Source organism: Callorhinus ursinus, unplaced genomic scaffold, assembly GCF_003265705.2.
Source record: "Callorhinus ursinus isolate GAN/ISIS: 27379988/994484 unplaced genomic scaffold, GSC_fseal_2.0 scaffold20, whole genome shotgun sequence".
In the NCBI taxonomy this organism is placed as follows: Eukaryota; Metazoa; Chordata; class Mammalia; order Carnivora; family Otariidae; genus Callorhinus; species Callorhinus ursinus.
Window position 1 is genome coordinate 31,064,552 of NW_027397082.1, and position 14,672 is coordinate 31,079,223.

Below are 14,672 nucleotides of genomic sequence, written 5' to 3' on the forward strand. Positions count from 1 at the left end.
CAGCCAAACACCACAGGGAAAAAAAAAAAACAAACTGCAGCTACACCCCCACCCAGTTCAGCAACAACAGAAGAGAGACTAGACTACTACACCCACCAAGATGTATAACAAAGCATCCCAATATTCCCGTCAATATGTTATTAGAGAAGGCCGAATAACTAGCAGGGACTTTCATCCCCATCACTTCTGTGCCTCAGTAAAAAAACAAAGTCTCAGCAAAGAAATACAGGCTACAAAGAAGAACCAAAAGGCAATTTCAAAACTGAAAAATGTAATTATCAAAATACAAAAATCAACAGATGGGTTTAATATCAGAATGGTGGAAACAGAGAAAAGAGTCGGTGAACCAGAAGAAAGAACAACAGAAACTACCCAATCTGAACAACAGTGAGAAAGCAGACTGGGGAAAAAAAAAAATGAAGAGAGTCTCAGGGACCTGTGAGACTATAACTAAAGAGTCAATATTCATGTCATCACAACGGACTGAGCTGAAAAGGTACTTGAAATAATGGCTGAAAATTCCCAAATTTCACAGAAGATGTATACACTTACAGACTCAAGATTCTGAGCAAACTACAAACAGGATAAACTAAAGAACTCCTCACCAAGACATGTAATAGTCAAACTTCTGAACACTACGAAGAAAACATCTTGAAAGCAGTGAGAGAGCAACAACACCTTACCTACAAGAGAAAAACCATTTAAATGACAGCAAATATTTCATCAGAAACCAGAGGCCAGTAAGAAGAGAAACAACACCTTTCAAGGACTGAAAGAAAAGAACTATCACCTCAGAAACCTATATCCAACAAAAATATCCTTCAGAGAGGAAAGAGAAATCAAGACATTCTGGGATAAAAATAAACTAAGAGAATGTGTCACTAGCGCATGTACTCTAAAAGAATGGAATGGCTACATGTGCTCTAAACAGAAAAGAAAAAGAGAACTTTAACAAAGTATTCACAAACAGAATTCAGCAAATATAAAAAGAATTATAAACCATGACCAAATGAAGCTTATTCTAAGGATGTAAGATCTGTCCATTTTTGAAATCTATAGTGTTGATGTACAGTGTTAAAAAGCTAATGAATAAAATCACATGTTCATATCAATGAATGCATATAAAACATTTGATGAAATTCAACACCCATGTAGGATAAAACTTCAGAAAAATAAGAAAAAAGAATTTCCTTAATTTGATAAAAAGCATCTACCAAAAAAAACCCCTACACCTAACAGGACACTTAATGAGACCAACTGCTTTTCCCCCAAGACTGGGGAAAAGGCAACTCTTGTTTAATACGGTGTTGGGGGTTCTAACCAGTGCAATAAGGCAAGAAAAGGAAGTAAGAGGCATGCAGATTAGAAATTAAGAAATAAAACTGCACCTATTTGCAGTTGGCATGATTGTCTATATAAAAAAATCCCAAGGAATCTACCAAAACACTCCCAGAATAAGTGGGCTCAGCAATGTGCAGGATATAACATAAGCCTACTAAAATTATAGTTGCATATACTAGCAATGAAAACAAGGACACAAATTAAAAATGCAACAACACAATCATAAAAAAATGGCATACTTAAGTATAAAACAAAGATCTTTTATGCTGAAAAGCATAGAATGCTGGTGAAAGAAATCAGAGAATTAATAAATAGACACATACTGTATTCATGGACTAGAGCTCAACAAAGTAAACATGTTTAACCTAATTCCTATCAAAATCTCACCAATATTTTTTGGTATACATAGACAAGATTATTTTGGGGCACCTCAGTGGCTCAGTTAGTCAAGCATCCAACTCCTGATCTCAGGGTTGTGAAAAAGAAAAAAGGAAAAGAAAAAAAAGACAGGATTATTTTTAAAAGTATATGGAAAAACAAAGGACCTACAATAGCCAAAACACCTTTGAAAGAAAAAAAGAGAACGGGAGAAATCAGTTTACTGATTACAAGACTTTAATTACAGAGTTACCATCATCAAGACTGTGTGGTATTGCCAAAGGGACATATACATCAATGGAACAGAATAGAGAACACATAAATACATCCACACAAATATGCCCAGATAATTTTTGATAAAGCCATTCAACGGAGGAAGGGTAGCTTTTCAACAAATGGTGCCAAAACAACAGGGAAAAACAATGAACCTCGACCTAAGTTTCACACATTATACAAGTATTAATTCAATACTTTATGGACTTACATGTATAACATAAAACTATAAAACTTTTAGGGAGGAAAAAAAACATAGAAGAAAATCTCTAGGATTTAGGGTTAGCCAAAGAGTTCTGAAACTTGACACCAAAGTCATGATCCCCAAGTGGAAAAACTTATGAACTGGATTTCATAAATACAAAAAATTTTGCTCTGCAAAGGGTGAAAAGAAATGCTAGAGCCTGGGAGAAAATATTTACAAAGCACATATCTGATGAAGAACTACTGATAAAGAAAAAGGTATAAATAATAATAAATAAGAAGGCTACAAATGAGAGGGGGCACCCAAGCAGACAAAGAGAAAAAGATCTCAATAAAATTAATGAGTCGATCCCATTTACAACTGCACCCAAAACCATAAGATACCTAGGAATAAATCTAACCAAAGAGGCAAAGGATCTGTACTCAGAAAACTATAAAATACTCATGAAAGAAACTGAAGAAGACACAAAGAAATGGAAAAACGTTCCATGCTCATGGATTGGGAGAACCAACATTGTGAAGATGTCAATGCTACCTAGAGCAATCTACACATTCAATGCGATCCCCATCAAAATACCATCCACTTTTTTCAAAGAAATGGAACAAATAATCCTAAAATTTGTATGGAACCAGAAGAGACCCCGAATAGCCAGAGGAATGTTGAAAAAGAAAGCAAAGCTGGCGGCATCACAATTCCAGACTTCCAGCTCTATTACAAAGCTGTCATCATCAAGACAGTATGGGACTGGCACAAAAACAGACACATAGATCAATGGAACAGAATCGAGAGCCCAGAAGTGGACCCTCAACTCTATGGTCAACTCATCTTTGACAAAGCAGAAAAGAATGTCCAATGGAAAAAAGGACAGTCTCTTCAACAAATGGTGTTGGGAAAATTGGACAGCCACATGCAGAAGGATGAAACTGGACCATTTCCTTACACCACACACAAAAATAGACTCCAAATGGTTGAAAGACGTAAATGTGAGACAGGAGTCCATCAAAATCCTAAAGGAGAACACAGGCAGCAACCTCTTCGACCTCAGCCGCAGCAACTTCTTTCTAGAAACATCGCCAAAGGCAAGGGAAGCAAGGGCAAAAATGAACTAGTGGGATTTCATCAAGATAAAAAGCTTTTGCCCAGCAAAAGAAACAGTCCACAAAACCAAAAGACAACCGACAGAATGGGAGAAGATATTTGCAAATGACATATCAGATAAAGGGCTAGTATCCAAAATCTATAAAGAACTTATCAAACTCAACACCCAAAGAACAAATAATCCAATCAAGAAATGGGCAGAAGATATGAACAGACATTTTTCCAAAGAAGACATCCAAATGGCCAACAGATACATAAAAAGTGCTCATCATCGCTCGGCATCAGGGAAATCCAAATCAAAACCTCCATGAGATACCACCTCATACCAGTCAGAATGGCTAAAATTAACAAGTCAGGAAACGACAGATGTTGGTGGGGACGTGGAGAAAGGGGAACCCTCCCACACTGTTGGTGGGAATGCAAGCTGGTGCAGCCACTCTGGAAAACAGTATGGAGGTTCCTCAAAAAGTTGAAAATACAGCTACCATACGATCCAGCAATTGCACTACTGGGTATTTACCCCAAAGATACAAATGTAGGGATCTGAAAGGGTACATGCACCCCGATGTTTATAGCAGCAATGTCCACAACAGCCAAACTCTGGATAGAGACAAGATGTCCATCGACAGATGAATGGATAAAGAAGATGTGGTATATATATACAATGGAATATTATGCAGCCATCAAAAGGAATGAGATCTTGCCATTTGCAACGACGTGGATGGAACTGGAGGGTGTTATGCTGAGTGAAATAAGTCAATCAGAGAAAGACATGTATCATATGACCTCACTGATATGAGGAATTCTTAATCTCAGGAAACAAACTGAGGCTTGCTGGAGTGGGGGTGGGGTGGGAGGGATGGGGTGGCTGGGTGATAGACACTGGGGAGGGTATGTGCTATGGTGAGCGCTGTGAATTGTGCAAGACTGTTGAATCACAAATCTGTACCTCTGTAACAAATAATGCAATATATGTTAAGAAAAAAAAAGAAGATAGCAGGAGGGGAAGAATGAAGGGGGGAAATCGGAGGGGGAGACGAACCATGAGAGACGATGGACTCTGAAAAACAAACTGACGGTTCTAGAGTGGAGAGGGGTGGGAGGATGGGTTAGCCTGGTGCCGGGTATTAAAGAGGGCACGTTCTGCGTGGAGCACTGGGTGTTATGTACATACAATGAATCATGGAACACTACATCAAAAACTAATGATGTAATGTATGGTGATTAACATACAATAAAAAATTTAAAAAAACATCCTTTCTGCCCATAAAGATTAAAGAACTGTTACAAAAGAGTGACTTCTGTCTCTCTATGCTTCACCTTCCAAATGAGATTACTAATGATGCTGTATTCTTACTAGAATATTTTTTTGGGGGATGGGGCAAATACGTCTTTAGTTCACCTGAACAAGAAAGGCTGATGTGGACTTGACAGCCAGCCAGACATAAAGATCCTGTACTATGAACTGAAGGCAATGACTGGCTGGATAGGGGATTAGTGTGCTCTGTGTGTGAGAAAAAGAATGAAACAGTTTGGGGACCAGAATGACCAACTGAAACAGAGTCAATGCTATTTACCTACTACATAGTTTCCCGTTCCCAGGCAAACCAGAGACTACATTTTCCCGTTTCTCTTGCAATTCTGTGAGAGGCCATGTGACAGGTTGCCGGCCAATATAACATGGGGAGAGTACTGTCTGTCACTCGTAGGCCCTTGAAAACATTCACTGAGACGCTCCATCCAGCTCTCTTCAACTGTCAGCCTGGAGGCAAATGGAAGAGTTACGTCCATCTTGTGCTAAGTTTTGCATGACAACAATATTTTGTTGTTACCACACTTATAACACACAGCCCAGGGCTTTCCAAATTTTCGGTGCATACCAATCATCTTGTTCTGATGCAGTAGATCTAGGAGGTAGCCTGAGATTTTATAATTTCCTAACAAGCTCAAAGATGATACTTATGTGGCTGGTTTATGGAATACATTTTGAGGAGCAAGAGCTTAAATTACCAAGACTAATACACAATGAGAGAACAGATGATTCTCTGAGAAACTGGCCAGGATAAGGGTCTCCCACATAGTGACTGAGCAGCAAGCCCAGAGAATTCAGGTTCACATTAAAGCAGGATGATGGAAGGCTCTAGGAGGAAAGATCTCCAGAAAATTAGAGACTGATAAGAAAATATATTATAGAGGATATAAGAGAGCATCTGGTAAAAATTAAGAATGTGTATATGAAAAGTTAGGTCACTGAAAAAAGAGGTAACTTTAAAAAGACACATAAGAAAGAAAAAGTAGTCACAGACTACTACTTGGCAGTTAAGTGGTCACCGACTATTATTTCAATAAAAATAGGGCTATAACCATACTTGGAATGCAGAAAAGGTAAGTGAGGAATTTAAGATGCCCAAATCCACATAACAGGAGGCAATGTATAATCTAAAGCTGAAAAATCAATAATATGTATTACCATTAAGTTTAGAACTATGGAGGTAACTACCATAGAAATAAGAAAACATAAATTGCCTCTGTGTTCATTATAAGTCCTTTGTGTTCATTATTCTTAAACAATATCCAAGTATTTTGATGAAAACTTAAACATTAATTTTAAAATACAGAAAAATATAGAGACTGGTAACAGGTAATATGGGCAAGGGAATGGAAAAAGGGTACCTACACATTATCAGGGGAAGTATAGATTGAAATAAAAATCGGGGCAACAACTGCCACTACACAATTTAAATCTCATTTGGCCAGACAATGCCACTTTTAGGACTCTACTATACTAATAATTCCATGAATGTTCAAAGACATACATATGAAAACAGGCACTTCAGGGCACCTGGTGGTTCAGTTGGTTAAGCCACTGCCGGCGACTCAGGTCATGATCCCAGGGTACTGGGATGGAGTCCTGCATCAGGCTCCCCCTGTACTGCAGGGAGCCTGCTTCTTCCTCTCTCTCTCTCTGCCACTCCCCCTGTTTGTGCTCTCTCTCTGTCAAATAAATAAATAAAATCTTAAAAAAAGAAAGAAAGAAAGAAAGAAAACAGGCACTTCAACACCGTTATGAGAAAAATCAGGGGCGCTTGGGTAGCTCAGTCAATTAAGCATCCAACTCTTGATCTCAGCTCAGGTCTTGATCTCAGGCTCATGAGTTCAAGCCCCACAGTGCTTGGAGAGATTACCCCAAAAATAAATAAATAAACTTCAAAAATAATGTTCACATAACCACTGCTCATAACAGGAAAAAATAACAACCCAATTATTCACCAAGAGTAAAAGATCAAATTATGGACTATCCATATAATGTAATACAATATAACAATTACATATCAGTGGACTACAACCACATACAGAAACATGGGTGAGTCTCAAGTCTCATGTGGGATAAAAAAGCAGGTGATGAAAATATACACACACTATTATTCTAGTTATTAAGTTCAACAGTGGAACATAGCTTAGAGAGGCAAATGTGATACAACTATTAAAAATAACAAGGAAATAATAAACACAAATTTAGGGCATCAGTTATGTCTGGGGGGAGGTAAAAAGATGGGGTGAGAGGAGGACCAAGGGGCATCAGAGGTAATGTAAGGTTTTGTTCCTAATTGGTGGTGATTACAGAATAAAAGTATTTAAGATCTAAACATATTTCATAATTATTATAATGCTTATTCAATATTTAAAAGATGAAAACATCAAGGGATAAAACTTCCAGATAACAAAAAAAAATTTTTTGCTTTTGTCAAGACATGTTCACTGAAAAAAATAATTCAAATAATATAGGAAAGTCCAACCATTCTTTCAAAATCACCTAAAATCCCACCATCTAGACATAATCAGTAACAATTGCTGAACATCCTTCTAGACATTTCTTATGCATGTGTGTATACATACACTTAAAAATTTTACAGAGATACTATATATACAACACATATATGCTTATTCTATAAATGCTATTTACACCCTTGCTTTTTTAAAATAAATTATATTAAGCCATAATTTACATAAAATACCCATTTTAAGTGTAATGTTGGAAAACTTTTAACAAAAGTATATGCAGTATAACCACTAACCAGTTAAAATTCAAACAGAACATTTCTATCACTGCAAAAAATTCCCTGTTGCCCCTCTACAGTCAATTCCTCCCCCTCTGACCCTAGGCAATCACTAAACTGCTTCATTATAGGTTAGTTTTGTTGGCTTTAAGATGAATTGAATGGAATTATACAGTATGCACTGTTTTGTGTCCAGCTTCTTTTGCTCAGCAAAATGTTTTTCAATTTCATGCCATGATATTATCAGTAGTTCCCTTTTTACTGTGGAATAGTATTCCACTGTGTAATTGTTGATGAACATTTGGGCTATTTCCGGTTTTGATCTCTGAACATTTGGTTGTAAATCATTTGTGACGTAATCTTTTATGACTAGAACTGCTGGATCATCCCATAAATGCACATTTAAGCTGACTCCTACTAGCAATTCATGTAAGTTTTGGTTGTTCTACATTTTCACCAACCCTTGATACAATCTCCTCAATTGTAACCATCGTTATAGGCAAAGAGTTGTTTATAATTTTGATTTGCATTTCCCTAAATGACTGAATATATTGAGAATTTTAAATGTGCCTATTGTGAATTCAAATATCTTCTTTTGTGAAGTGTCTGTCCAAATCTTTTACCAATTTTATAATTTGGATTGTCTGCCTTATCAACAATTTATAGAGGTTCTTTATACACATTGGATAAAAGTCCTCTGTCAGATATATGAAATGCAAATATTTGTTCCCATTCTCTTTTTTTAAAAGATTTTATTTATTTATTTGACAGAGAGATAGAGAGCACAGATAGGCAGAATGGCAGGCAGAGGGAGAAGCAGGCTCTCCGCTGAGCAGAGAGCCCGACACGGGGTTCGATCCCAGGGCCCTGGGATCCTGACCTGAGCTGAAGGCAGACGCTTAACCGACTGAGCCACTCAGGTGCTCCTGTTCCCATTCTGTAGCATATCTTTTCTTTTTCTTAGCAGCATCTTTTAAAGTGCATAAGGTTTTAATTTTTATTAAGTCTAATTTAACATTTAAAAATTTTTATACTTAGTGCTTGTTGTATCATTCATAAGACTCAATCCTTTCTCACTCAGACTGGGAATAAAACATGAATGTCTGCTTACCACTTCTATCATAATGTTGGATTTGAGGTGCTAGCCAATGCACTAGGTCAAAGAAAGAAATTAAGAAGGAAAGAAAGAAGGCAGGAAGGCAGGGAGAAAAAAATGGCATACTGATTGGAAAGGAAGAAGTAAAACTGTCTTTATTCAGTGATCTCATATGTAGAAAATTCTTAAAAAGTAATGAGAAGACTACTAGCAGTAGTACATGAATTTAGAAAGGCTACCAGATACAAAGGTAATATATAAATCCAACTATACTTCTACATATTAGCAGTGAACAAGTGGAAAATGATTTTTAATCCCATTTATAACATCAAAAACCATAAAATATTAAGATAAACTTGACAAAATATGTACATGACATGTACACTACAAAACTAAAAACAGTTCTTTGAAGCAGATCTTTGAAAATAAAGAACAAAGGTAAAGAATTTATACTAACCAATTTCAAACCACATAAAGCTACAGTAAGAAACGTAGTATGGTACTGACGTAAGGACAGACCTACAAATCAACAGAAGAGTGAGATCAGAAATAGATCCACATATGTACCACCCATTGATTTCCAACATAAAATGGCAAGGTAATACAATGGGCAAAGAATAGAGGAAGGATAAGAAATGCAATAGGGAAAGGATAATCTTTTCAATAAATGAGACCAAAATAACTGTGTATTCATAAAGGAACCTAAATCCCTATCTCCATACCACATACACTTAGTACTAAACCCTAAAAATAGATCATAGACCTAAATACAGAGCTAAAACTATAAAACTTTTAGGAGAAAACTTCTATGGCCTGCTTTTCTTCATATAACAATATTTCTGATATCTTTGTATATCAATAAATATACATCTTTTACATTTTTTAAAGGGTAAGAAAAATAAAGGACAAAGAGACTCCTTAAAACCTTTTTAAACATGTCTTCATTTTTTTTTATATAGATTTCATTTATTTACTTGACAGAGAGAGACAGCGAGAGAGGGAACACAAGCAGGGGGGAACTAGAGAAGGAGAAGCAGGCTCCCTGCTCGAGCCTGATGCAGGGCTCGATCCTAGGACCCTGGGATCATGACCCAAGCCGAAGGCAGATGCCCAACAACTGAGCTACACAGGTGCCCCAAAACATGTCTTCATTTTTAAAATCAAATTTCAAAACCCATATGAGTTCCTTACCCATAGAGTCAAACAATCATTCTTCAACTGAAATACAGGAATACTCAAAGGAAAAAAAAAATCTTTACCCTCCTTTCATATGGTTTCAATAAAATGAGGCTGCTTCTAGGGAACTGCCATTTTGTCTCAATAACTATTTTCTGAGTGCTTTGCTAAAGCCATAAATAATAAATCTGTCTAAAATTATTAATACCATCCACAACTTGTAAATATAAAAGGGTTACCAGAAGATCATGACAATATGAGAAATACTCTGTACCGCTATCTGGTCTGGAAGTGGCCTGCCCTGGTTGATAAAGATTCATAATGCATCATATAGGATTACAAAATTTTTAAATTATAATAAACAAAAAATTAAAATAAAACTAGTTGAACCTATTCTAAGCATAAATTCTCCCCCCACCAATAATTTAGAGAATATCTCAAGAAATGTATTACTCTTGGGCATGAGTTGTGGTTAACAAAATGACAGATTAAAAAAAGAGTCAATTACAGTTTATTAACTTAACCATCATGGCTTTCCACAACACCAAATGAAAAGCAACACATAATGCAGTGTTACTGCCCATGTATTATTTATTGTGCATAACAAATTACCCCAAAACTCATTTAAAATAATGAACATTTACTATCTAACAGTTATTATGGGTCAGCAATCTAGGTAGCTAAACTGGGTACCTTTGGCTCATGGTCTATCATAAGGCTGCAGTCAAAACTGCTGGCCAGCCTATAGGATCATCTAAAGGCTTGGCTCTGTGTGAAAGGGGGTAAGGAGGAATTTGCTTCTAAGCTCAATCATGTGGCTGTGGGCAAGTCTTGATCCCTCATCATATGGGCCTCTCCATAGGGCTGCTCACAATGTAGCAACCTTTTGTGTGTTTTGTTTTGTTTTAATATCCTCCCTTCTCTCAGGTGTACAATTCAATGGCTTTTCACATATTCACAGAATTGTGCAACCACCACCACAATCAGTTTTAGGACATTTCATCATCCTAAAAAGAAACCTATTACTCATGATCAAATCTCCCATCTACCACCATCCCAACTCCCAATCACCGATCTATTTTCTCACTCTATAGATCTGTGTATTCTGGAAGTCTTGTATAAATGTAACTATACAATATGCGGCCTTTTGTGACTCGCTTTTATCATTTAGCATCATGTTTTCAAGGTTCATTTATGTTGTAGCATGAATCTGTACTTCATTCCTTTTATGGCTAATATTCCCCTGTATATAAACCACATTTTATTTATCCATTTATCAACTGGCATAAATTTGTTTCTACTTTTTTTGCTATTATGAATACTGATACTGTGAACATCTGCATACAAGTTTTGGTGTAAATATATATTTTAATTTTTCTTTAGGTATAAACTTAGGAGTGGAGTTGCTGTGCCATTTGCTATCTCTATGTTCAGCTGTTTGAGGAAGTACCAGACTGTTTCCCAAAGTAGGTGCATCACTTTGCATTCCCCATAACAGTGTATGAAGATTCTAATTTCTCCACTATCTCTGCAACACTTGTTATTATGTCTTTTTGATTATAGCCATCCCTGTGAGTATGGCACGGTATTTCATTGTGGTATTGATTTGCACTTCCCTGGTGGCTAATGAGATCAAGCTTCTTTTCAGGTGCTTATTGGCCATTTGTATGTCCTGCCTAAAGAAACGTCTATTCAAATCCTTTGTTTTTAAAATGAATTCTTTTTCTTTTTATTGTTGAGGTGTAAGTCTTCTTTACATACTCTGGATACTAGACTTTTCTTATTAGATATATGATTTGCTCATAACAATAGAGAGCATGTAGACAGGATAGGAATAGGAACTCTCATACACTGTGGGGAGGAAACTAAAACAGCACAACTACAATGAAAAGTAATTTGGCAATATTTAGGAAACCACAGATACCCATACCCTACAAGCAGCAACTCCAATCCTAGGTGTTTACCTCAGCGAAATCCTTACACTTGGTAAAAACTAACATGGGTGGAACCTTGGTGGGGGGAAAAACATGAATTAAACATAGTAACCTAAGTGGAAAAGTCTCAGAAAAAAATCCACATCGTATGATGCCATTTATATAAAGTTCAAAAACATGAAAAAGTAAACAATGTTTGGGGGGGTTGTATACATATAAAATAAGTTTATGAAGAAAAGCAAAGAAATGATAGAATTCAGTATGGTGGTCACTTCTGAAGAGAAGGAAAGGGGGTGGCTAATCAGGAAGGGGCACACAGGTTTCAACGGTGTGATAATATGCTATTTTTTGAGCTTTATATATGCATATTACACATTTTTGTACATGTGACACATTTCACAAACATTTTTTTCAGAGAGCTACACTGACATTTGAAGATCTAATATAGATACACACTGAAGAAATTTCATTCCAATATACTTAATGCAGATGAAGAGCATCACAGGGAACCAAAAACTACATATAAACAATATTACCAATCATTTTTAACCCAACAAAGGGTATCCTTTGTAGAAATGAGAAGATGGATTCGCTGCCTTTTTCTGCTTCTTCCTACCTTTCTGTAAGTCTGTCTTCCTGACCCAACCTTTATCACGACGATCTAGATTAAATACCACCTCCTCTAGGAGGTTCTGCCATTCAATCTATCAACTGATGGGTTCTCATCCTCCTCTCAGTTTCCACGGTATTTGTATTACTTCAAGGCCCTCATCACATTATCCCTAGAATGCACGTGATTTAACTCCTCTGTCAAAGATAAGGACCTAAAGATCTAGAGCACTGATTAATCAGCCTGGCTATAGAAGGCACTCAATTTTTTGTTGACTACTGAATGAATGAATAAATGAATGAATGAATGAATTTGAAAATTCAGTAATTTCAGAGAGAGGTGAGTAAAGATTTGGCCTAGTTTTCTTTAAAACTCTCAAAAATTGAGGAATTAAATAATTATACTCCTTGAAAAAGAATTTCAACACTGAAATTCTTCAAGATATAGCAAATACAAGATTAACAGTGGTCAGTTAAAATATAAAATGTTTATAGTGCATACACTGATTATTTTCCATATTCACCAGGGGCCAAATCGAAGGCATAATAACTTCCTGAAAGATTATTTACCATCAGAACAGTGCACTGCCTTAGAACGTATCTTAAAGTCAATCATATAACTGAAGGACAGGTAGTGTTACATCTTTTACAGAAAAAATATAGTACATACCATTTCATGACCCAAATTTGTTACTTTTAGAAATTTTAGGGTTTTTTTTGTTTTGTTTTGTTTTGTTTGCCTTCAGATATTTAAATTGTTTACCGGGGCACCTTGGTGGCACAGATGGTCGAGCATCCAACTCCTGGTTTCGGGTCAGGTTGTGATCTCAGGGTCATGAGATGGAGCTCCAGTCAGGCTCCACGTGGAGTCTGCTTAAGATTCTCTCTCTCTCTCTCCCTCTGCTCCTCCCTCCTTCTGTGCTTGCTCAAGCTCTCTCTCTCTAAAATAAAAATCTTTTTTAAATTTAAAAATTAAAAAAAAATTGTTTACCACCAAGAGTATAAACCTAAACATTATGTGCTTATGGCAGAAAAGGAACTGCTTCATGACAAGGACCACAAGTGAAACAGAGTTGTTTCTCAAGAACTACACACTACTGCTGATAACAAATAGGTAGTCTTGACTGGTTGAATCAATTCATTCCTGTCTGTGCATCTATAATTTCTTCCTGGAACTAATTTAAAGGAGACAAAAATGTTGAAGTAGGGTCCCCAGATTTAGCAAATAAAAATACAGTAAGCCCAGTTCAACTTGAATTTCAGATAAACAATGGATTTTTTTAATAATGCATTATTTATACTAAAAATGCAATATTTATACTAAAAACTTTTTCACCGTTAATCTGAAATTCAAATTTAAACTAAGTTATCTGTATTTTATCTGGCAACCCTAACTGAAGCCAACAAATGCAGCAGTAATCAATCCAATTTCCTCACTTTGTAGCAGAAACTGAGACCTAAAGAAAAGAGGTGACTTAACCTAAACCTACACCAAAGATTAAGGAAGTGAGTTACTTTAAAAAGAGAAAACATATTCCACTAGGTCTCCTTGGGTTCCGTTCATTATTCTTTCAACCTCCGATTCTGGTTCACCTCACAGAAGCACCAAGTGGACAAGCTGTAAAAGGCTATGGTTTTCCTCTTTCAATATCAAACTTCCAAGTTTCAGTAAATCTCTTATCAACCCTAGTCTTCGAAAACAAAACAGGAAACTAAGCATTTCTCTTAAAAAAAAAATCATCCTGATAATTCTTGGTCTACAGACCACTTCATATTGTTTATACATTCACTCACTACATGAAACAGAACCTCCTTTTCTCCTAAACCCAGTTCTCTCAAGATCCAGAGTCTCAAAATTTGTGATATGTTCATGTTATTCCATGGCTCTAACGATTTTAAGTCATGTACTTTCCCAACTTACATATTTTTCGGAGGAAATGTCCTAATCCATTCAGTTGGGTCTAAATAAAAGTCTTGCAAAAAGTCTTCCACTCCCATTCTATACCTGAGCAACTAGGCCAGCAACGAGCATTAAGTCTCACTATTATAAATATACACACACATCCCTTGGGCCCGGAATACAAGAAAAGATAGAACAGAAAGGTCCATCGGAAATTTGGGGGTCTTTTCCAAGTCTATCTGCAAAATATACTAATTGTCTCTCTAATTGTATGACATACAGTCGAACAAAGTTGAAGGAAAAATAATAGAAAACTCCACGTAAGCAAAAGATTCATCTTCCAGAGCCTGTCAAATTAACAAACACAGAACACTTCCTCAACAGTGTTAACAGTGCTTCTCAACCTGTGATCCCTGGGGGCCCTTAGGGGTATTGCAGTAAAGCAGGAAGACAGCGAGGCAGACAGAGGTTTCGATTTTCTTTCTTTCTTTCTTTCTTTTTCTTTCTTTCTTTCTGTTTTAATTAATTGGACTTCTAAAGGAAGTTCTAAGAAAGGTTTCGTTCCATCAGAAAAGCCTGAAAAAAACGGCAACATAAACCATTA

At 36.4% G+C, this 14,672-nt stretch overlaps 1 protein-coding gene across 3 annotated transcripts in view; it reads right to left on the reverse strand.

Annotated features, from left to right (window-relative positions):
- Positions 1-14,672, reverse strand: part of MARCHF8 (membrane associated ring-CH-type finger 8) — a 163,494-nt gene that overhangs the window by 148,057 nt on the left and 765 nt on the right. The window lies entirely within an intron of this gene.